The following is an 8613-nucleotide window of genomic DNA, read 5'->3' on the forward strand; positions in this document are numbered from 1 at the left end:
TCTTCTCTCCAGGTTTCAGCCCCTCAAGAACAAAAGCCGGACTTGAACAACAATTCTCTCATGGGAAAACTCAGCCTTTCTCACTAAAGTAAGTTGGTTCCCTCTTCTTGCTGTTCTCAGATTTGTATTTATGATATTGCAACCCACTGTCTAGACCTAAAAATAGCACATGAAGGCCTGCACAAGTGGTTAAGGGGAAGTAGTCCAGTCATTTTAAGCCAAAATAGGGGTCAACGTTGAACAAATTGCAACAGAAGAAAACTGATTTTGTATCCTCAATATGTCCTGAGTAAGGGAAAAAAAGCCCAGAAGAATCCCAATAGGGGAAAGTTTAGAAAAAGACCTAAACCTATTCATGCGCCTATACGGTATTTTTCTCATGCAAATAGGGGAAAAAATTTAACCTTCACATACCACCATAAAAATAACTGAGTTGATTACTTACATCAAGACAAACAAAAAATGTATTATAAGTTTTTTTTTTTTAATTGTTTGTTAACATGGGCAAACAGGGCATAATGTAATTATAGCTATAGTGACCCAAAACTAATTGCAACATTTGACAAGCAAATTGTCCAAGGCATGGAGGAAGATAATACATGTCTTAACTGGTATTATATCTCATCTAGAGGGTATATGCCTATAGAAAATATATAGTTTATGGTGTTTAATTTGTTTTCCCTGGACAGTATAGGCCAAAATGTATCCACTTTACACTAGATTCGCCTTTACAGAATAGAGGGCAATGTATTGTGCATGGCATGGAGGAAGATGGGAAATGTCTTAAATGGTGTTATATCTCCTCTGTATATGCTTTCAGAAATATATAGTTTAGGGTGTTTAATCTGTTTCCCTTAATAGTGCAGGCCAAAATGTATCAGCTGTTCACTTGATACAGAATACAGGAGTATGTGTTATGCATGGTATGGAGGAAGATGGGACATAAGTTGATTGATGCTATATTTCATGTACAGTGCATATGCTTTTAGAATATGTATAGTTTTGACTGATCTATGACTTTGGTAAAACCATGACCCATGCATAGGCATGCATTGTTAATTATTAATCTTAAACTATATTTATTAGTATAGCATGTACCTTTTTGCCAGATGTCACAACAATAGAGTCACTTTTTTGGAGGCTAACTGCAGTTATCCCATCTGCACCCTTCTGTCGAATTTGGACATTATCATGTCCATCTTCAACTTTGCCTTCACAATTTTCCTGCATTCACTAACATAAACATACTGTGCTGTCTGATTATTGTTTTAGACAAAAATTGTGCAAAATAAAGGGGTCTCATACAGGCCCCTCTGATTGGACAGACAGTATATCAGTCAACCCCTGGGCAAGAGGTCAATTACTATACAGTAAGTCTTGGAAAATGATGGACTGATACTTTAGTGTGATATACTGTATGTTTCAGTGACCTCTAAATCAGATTAAACACCAAAACCACTTTCCTAGGCTGAATAATGCTTAACTATGTGTTTGTACAGATTGAACATTGTGGAACACTTACATGCAAAAACACACTGGCTCTATTTAAAGAGTCAACAACCATTTCCATTGATTCAAAGGGCCAACATGTAAAAAGTCTGAAATAAGCCAAAGAAATTCACTCTTTGAAAAGAAAATAATGTTCCTCAATAATGCAAGATTCTAAAATTCCATGTTAAGTTAGATGGGGTCAGATATTCTTTAGAATGTGTATTCTACAACATTCTAATTACAGTTTTGTCAGTATTTGCTGAAGAATAATGCATAAAACAACCCTCATTTTAACATATTTCCACCAACTGGATTTTCATGGTCTTTTACTGTGGTGTTTAGATCACCAATTGAAATATAAAAATGTGAAAATAAATTCTGTTGCAATTAGTTTTGGGTCAGACCTTTGCCTGGACTATTAGCTCTGTTGTGGTATTTAGCTATACGTAAGTACATTATGCCCTGTTTGCCCATGTTAACAAACAATTTCAAAAAACGTATTTGTTTGTCTTGATGTAAATAATCAACTCAGTAATTTTCATGGTGATATGTGAAGGTTAATTTTTTCCCCCTATTTGCATGAGAAAAATACTGTATAGGCGTATGAATAGGGTATATTTAGGTCTTTTGGGGATTGGGATTCTTCAGGGCTTTTTTCCCCTTACTCAGGACATAGAGGATACAAAATCAGTTAAGTTTTCTTCTATTGCAATTTGTTCAACCTTTTTTCATAAAATGACTGGACTAAAGTGCCTCTCTTGCACAGAGGTATATATATTCCATTTGCCCATTGTCCTCTGCCATCAGAAGTGCATTTAAGTCTTTGGACAGGCCTTGTCTCTCGATATGTGAGCACAGTGAGCATGGTGTCTTCTGTATCGTGTGTGTGTTTGGATCCAGGTGCATAGCAATGAATACTGATGTGGCCTGTCGAGACAGAGAGCACCAGCTGGGGGAGACTGAGGTGATGAGGTGCATCCAGCAGCCCCCATCCCTGCTCCTGACTCCAACAGGGACCTTGCAGCAGTAATGATTAATAAAGTAAAAGTGTGTGTGTGTGTGTGCATGTGTGTGTGTGAGAGTAAATTGTCATGTCCCTTCTCTATTGCTCTCCAGATGCCGTGAGGCAGATTTCCTCTTGAACCTGTTAAACATTTTCATAACTGGACATGTAGAGACATTCCCATTGTGTCCATCTTCTCAAGGAACTGGTAATAACAACAGGTTTATATTTATGAACTACTCATCATTCTTATGGCTCATATTGTGCCACGCATCAGCAATATCAAAATCATTGAGTTACAGTGCATAATATCCTCCGCAATAGCTGGAGTGAGATAAACAAGGTTTAGGCAATCTTGGTTTCCTGAGTAATTCCACCCACATGAGGATTTTTACCCTCTTGCAATTCTTTTGTAATTTTCCATATCTCCACATTTCCAAAATAATTCCTCTCATCTTTCTCTCATCAGAAAGTTTGCTTCTTTCTGTGAGCAAGTCTCACCCACAACAGTCTCGGCCTGCCTGTTCAGCTGGTGAGGCTGTCTTCAAGTCTCTCCTTCTCCTGTCCACAAGTCCCTATCTACCCAGCATTTCTCTCCAATCTCAGTGCCATCGCTGTGTCTGCCTCTATCAGTCTTCAGCACACACATTTCTCTATCTCTCCTCACCACATACATCCTGTCTTTAAAAAGGCTATATTGGGTTTGCAGCAATTTTCCCTTTCAGCTGCCTTCTAATCGTTCAATCTCTCCCGGGCCTCTGATGGATCGACAAAATCTATTCACAACTCTTATCATCCCCCCCCTCCTCTTCCCTGCTCTCCTTTTTTCCACCATATTCCCTGCCGAGACGTCTGGACAAGTTGTTCCCATAAGCCTGCCACTGGCCACCATCCTCCTCATAAAAAGGAGTGCTGCTGTGGGACAACAATGCAGGCAAGGGAAGATGGTGCTGGTGGGTTTGGAGGGGAGGCTGCTAGTGATCATGTGTGGTGGAGGGACTGGGACATATTTGTCATTCAGATGTAGCGTTGGCACTGCTGATGTAGGACGGAGAGACAGAAGCCGGGGGCGTATTTGTCATGCAGGCGTAGTGGCCCTGGCACCAGAGATGAGCGGCGTACCCGCAGAGCGTCCGCCAGAGTGTGACTCACCGCGGCATGAGCCCCCCACCCACCCCCCTCAACGGCAGTGCGAGTCACCCAGCCATGACGCGTATGAGACTGCTGCGCCACCGCTACACACCACGGCGCAGCGACAGAGGGGGGCATACTGGCATGGGGTCCCATGTTGGCGGAAAGACAGTGCTTTGGTGTTGGTTCATTTGTCTGAGAGAGGCTGAAACCCATTTAACAGATCTGGTGACCGCAGCAGAATGTTCCGGCAGGTTGAAACCCAGTGCTCATAGCCTCTGAGGGAGAGTCAGTTACCTTACACATGAGGTTTGGGCACCTCAGAGGAGAGGTTATGTTACCGTGCAAAAAGAGATGAAGGTTTGGTCACTACACTGAGTTTGGTATAGTGAACAAGAGAGAGGTTGTATGACACAGCTAGGTCAGCCACTCTGATTAACCGAAACCAGCATGGCTGTCAATTCCATGACCGAATTTAAATGTGTCTCTCTCTATGGCCCTGGTCATCTGGGATCATATTTGCTGTTGAAGCCATCAATAAGGAAACAGGCTAGTTTCAGCCACATACAGCCAGGCATGATCTTTAAGATCTTTTTAGTTCTTTAAGAGCAGACCACAAATAATCCAGCGAATATCCAGCTGCATCACTCCCAAAAACCTGGCCACCAATAGAGGGAGCTCTCTGAGAGGGAATGATCTACACCCACAGAAAAGTGCATTATGAGTCCATGCTTTGTTGCACACAAAGACCAGTGGACTCGATATGAAAGCCTATTTTTTAGATAAACACTGTTCCTTGAATTGAGTTTTTTTAAAGTAACTGAATGCTAATTGCTGGAGCAATTGTTAGAGTTTGTGCACATAGGTGGTAGGGTTATCTCTCTCTATCTTGTTTTTTGCCTCAACGAACCCTGTTTACAGCTAATGATGTTTATTGCACGATTCTTAGGAAATGTCTCTGAGGAGAGATTTTGCCCCTGATTACTCCTCTGATCAAACCTTGTCAGCTTTTGTCAAGAATCAGAGCTGCCGCCTGGGTCTGAAAGTCGTGATGTTTTCTGCTTGTATCTTCCTGCAACCCCTGCCGTGTCCATTGCGGAGGAAGTCAAATTGATCCGCAGGGTTGACATTGACAACTGACACTGTTTATTTTTAATTGAGCCTGGTTGGTAATGGCCAATGCTTTAAAGGTTTATCTTTTTTAGCCCTAAAAACTTGTTTACTTAGTTTCATTGTGTAGCCTATTTGAGTACTATGTGGAACCTAGTAGCTACTACCTTGTGTTTCTACCTTTTCTTTACTTTATTGTGAAATTTGACACACTGATTTTGGACCGTCCCATTATTCTTTTCACCAAGTTCCATGTCTGCACCTTGAGCACTCTAGCGCCACCAAAACGTCAAAGTTGGACATGCTTTAAAAACACCACTATTGACCAGTATGGGGTATTGGTATCCTTGGACCAAGCAAAGTTCAACGCAAATCGTGTCCATTTGTAATGAAACTTAGCACAGATGATCATCAGAATAAGCCTCATAAAAGTTATCAAATGTATATTCAGAGTATTTGAAAGCGATCACACGTCACAGCCAACTGAAATCAGCAGCAAAGTCGCTAAACAGGTATTGACCTTATATCGCAACCGATGTTTGGTTGCTTGACATGAAACTTACTGAGTGAGTGCTTATAGCCATGTGTCTGATGTAATAGCATTGAGCTACCATGGCAACTCCAGCCTGCTTGGCCCTGTAATTGCTGCTTGCAGCTATATTAATAGTCTAGTACAATTATGATAGTATAGTAGTATAGCACAGTAGCGTATGGAACATAGGTTCATTTACATGTCTAAACACTAAATTGACAATATAGCCTACTCAATTAGCATTGAGATTACAGTCGGTGTAGTTCATTGGGTACCTTACTATGACAGTAATGTGTGTGCTGAATTCTGTTGGTCTGCTATTCAGTCTCCAAAATACAAGTACATGTCTACTGATACACATATTACTGTAAATGTGCCTCATGCCACAGGGTTTGGTCCAAAGTCAGGCTGGTAAATTGGATATGCTAGCTAATATGGACATGGGCATGGCTCCTGGCTTTGCCGCTTACCTGGCTCTTAAAGGAAAGTGTCAACTTTTTGGGAAATTAACTGATTTGTTGTCTACCCCAAAGTTTGCTAAGAGGATACATACCCCTTCTCTGTGTGTGCAACAACCCAGTCTGACACTGTTAGCATATATCTTGGGTTTCACCAGTTAGCCTATAGCTAAAAGGGCGTCGGTGTGTTCCTTTAAATGAGGCTTACCCTAAACAGCTCTCTAACCTACTGACCTGTGTCACCACCTCCTACAGGCTGTGAAATCACTACGCCTCATTCTGTGCTGCGAAGGTAATTGGTGCAATCCACACACCGCTGCACACTTAACCAAGTCAAATTAAGATTGTTGATGGGCACAAATTATCTAAAGTCGCGTGGGAAGTTCAATTCTCTGCATAATTTGCTAGATGCTGAGGGGGAATAAATTACCTTCACTAAATGTCACATTCCTCAGAATGGTGTCATGGCCAAGGCAGAGGGAGAAGACTATCTGCAGCCCATTTTACCAGAGACCTTTAGGTCTGGTCAAATCTATTATGGCTGTAGACAGATGTTGGTGTTTGTAGAGGGGTAAAAATGGCTGTGGACACACACTGATGCAATTTAAAAGACACAATAAAAGATGTTTAAATCTTTGGGAACCACATAGATAAGGAGGAGGATGGCAGTGATGTTGGAATATACTGGATATCATGGGGTATCGTGGAATCAAAAAATACTTACTGGACCAATTCAAGATCTTAGATTGGGTGAGAGAGGTCCTCTCACTTTTTATCCTCCCATTTTAAGTCCAAGTTGAATTCCTGCTACATTGTTGCCTTGATGAATCTGAGTTCAGTTTCAGCTAACAGCTTGAAAGCCTGGTCTCCCACTTCACATTTGTCTGCAAGTGAAACAAATGACTCAAGAGTGCCATCTAGAGGCTTGGCTGCATGACAACCACATACCAACAACACACTTCTCAGCTAACAAACTTGTCAGGCTGCTATGTACAAGACATTGCAGCTATTCTGTGTTTCCAACCATGTGTGTGTGTCTGACAGCAGACATTTTTCTCCTGCATGGCTAGTCCCATTGCTTACTGCAGATATATTTAGAATGCATATTCTTAGAGGAGAGCGTGGCACAGTACACAGGTGTCCACAGTGATAGCCCTTCACACGCAGGATCTTGCAGACCAGGAACATAGCACATATGCATAATGTTCCTTCAGAGTGTCAGGCAATGACAGTCAGAAGTCTTTGTGAAGAAGCCATCATGATCACAACCCACACACATAGCGGAGAATTTCGGTTTTGCAATTCAGCTACTGTTATGAACCTGAGACTTGTGATTTGGTTAAAAGTGAATAAAACAGAAGGGCTTCTCCACTGTGCCGCAGCCAGCTAATAAACTGAGGTGATGCTTTCTTAATATCCAACCTGTGGGGTTCCATGATTAATGCAGGACCTGACTTAATTGGCATTCAAGCCTGCAAGAAAACAAGCTTGTGAGGTCTCCCTCAGTGATTCTGCCTTCAAAGCGTGGATGCTGTTTTCACCTCCTTTTTGAAACTTTGCCGTTCTGATCAGTCAGCTCTACACTGCAAAATAAGGATAATTTAATTCCCCATTTTACATCTGAGACGGCTCATTAGCAAATGCAGACTTTGAGATGAACTTTTGCCGTTTTCCTGCCATAGGTTTCTTAGATCTCCGCTTCAAGCACATCATCGAAAGTCTAATTTTAAATGCACACCTACGCCAAGCCTGTGCGGGGAGCAAAGTCACCAAAAATAGGCTTTTCTCTTTCCATTCAGTCGGTCTCTTTGATCCTTTATATGCCTTTTTTTCTTTTGTTCTAAGCTCCTTTATTATGTCTTGAAGTGGAATCATTCAAAGCGCTGCTGATGCTTTATGTCTGTCTGTGTGTGTGTGTGTGTGTGTGTGTGTGTATGTGCATATATGCGTGTGTGTGTATGTGCGTGCATTAGGGCCTTCACATATGCAAATTAATCTGTCCCTATGCTTATTATGTTCCAATGAGCAAAAAAACATTCCTGGTAAATTTTTAAGTAAATTGGATAATATTTAGGTGGCCCACCATTAACCTTTATGAATGGTCGAAATTGTTGCCAAATTCAGGAAATCACCTGGCAATATGGGGGACTATGGGGGTATATTTCACATTATTTCACTATTATCAATTTGTTAGCCAGTAGTTATTTGAATAATAACTATATTAAGGGCATAAAGCTCACAGCTCACTGGATAAACATTGGGTTTCTTTATGTTTTCATACATATTTTGGTGATTTTTCTCAGAAAAACATTTTTTTTTTCTATTCTGAATAATATGTTATTTGATGAAAAACACCTTAATGTGTATTGTAACACTTATCATTAATCTTTTATTTTAACTGCTATGGTGTTATAAAAATCTCATAATTCCAAATCAGATATAGGCTACATGAGTGGGAATGTTTTGTTTAGTGTAGAGTAGTAGTTGTATCACACAGGATTACAAGACAATCAATTTCAATTTGATTGAAATTGAATCATCTTGGATATTTGGTTTGGGGAGTGGCCTTGTTCAGGATGACTCGAATATCACTGTCATTCCGTCTTCCAAACTGTCCCCAAGTTCTCAGGTGCTTCATGTGGTATCTTTCGGATGGTTCATCAGAAAACAGAACAAAGTGGGAATCAGCAAATATCGTGTGAATGTGAAGTGATAATGACTGATCGGGTTATAGTATAAACGGCAACTTTCAAATATGATACGTATTTTACATTGACTTGGTGGGCCACATATATTGTTTTCCAGCCTTCAAATTTGGTACTGGGAAAACCCATGACAGCAAGCTTTTATTGATAGTTTACTTTCATGTTGTTTATTGAAAATGCCTG

This window comes from Alosa pseudoharengus, unplaced genomic scaffold (assembly GCF_046254945.1).
Source record: "Alosa pseudoharengus isolate Yale_2024_CS ecotype anadromous, Long Island Sound unplaced genomic scaffold, YU_APseudo_1.1 YU_APseudo_1.1_scf_5, whole genome shotgun sequence".
Lineage (NCBI taxonomy): Eukaryota > Metazoa > Chordata > Actinopteri > Clupeiformes > Clupeidae > Alosa > Alosa pseudoharengus.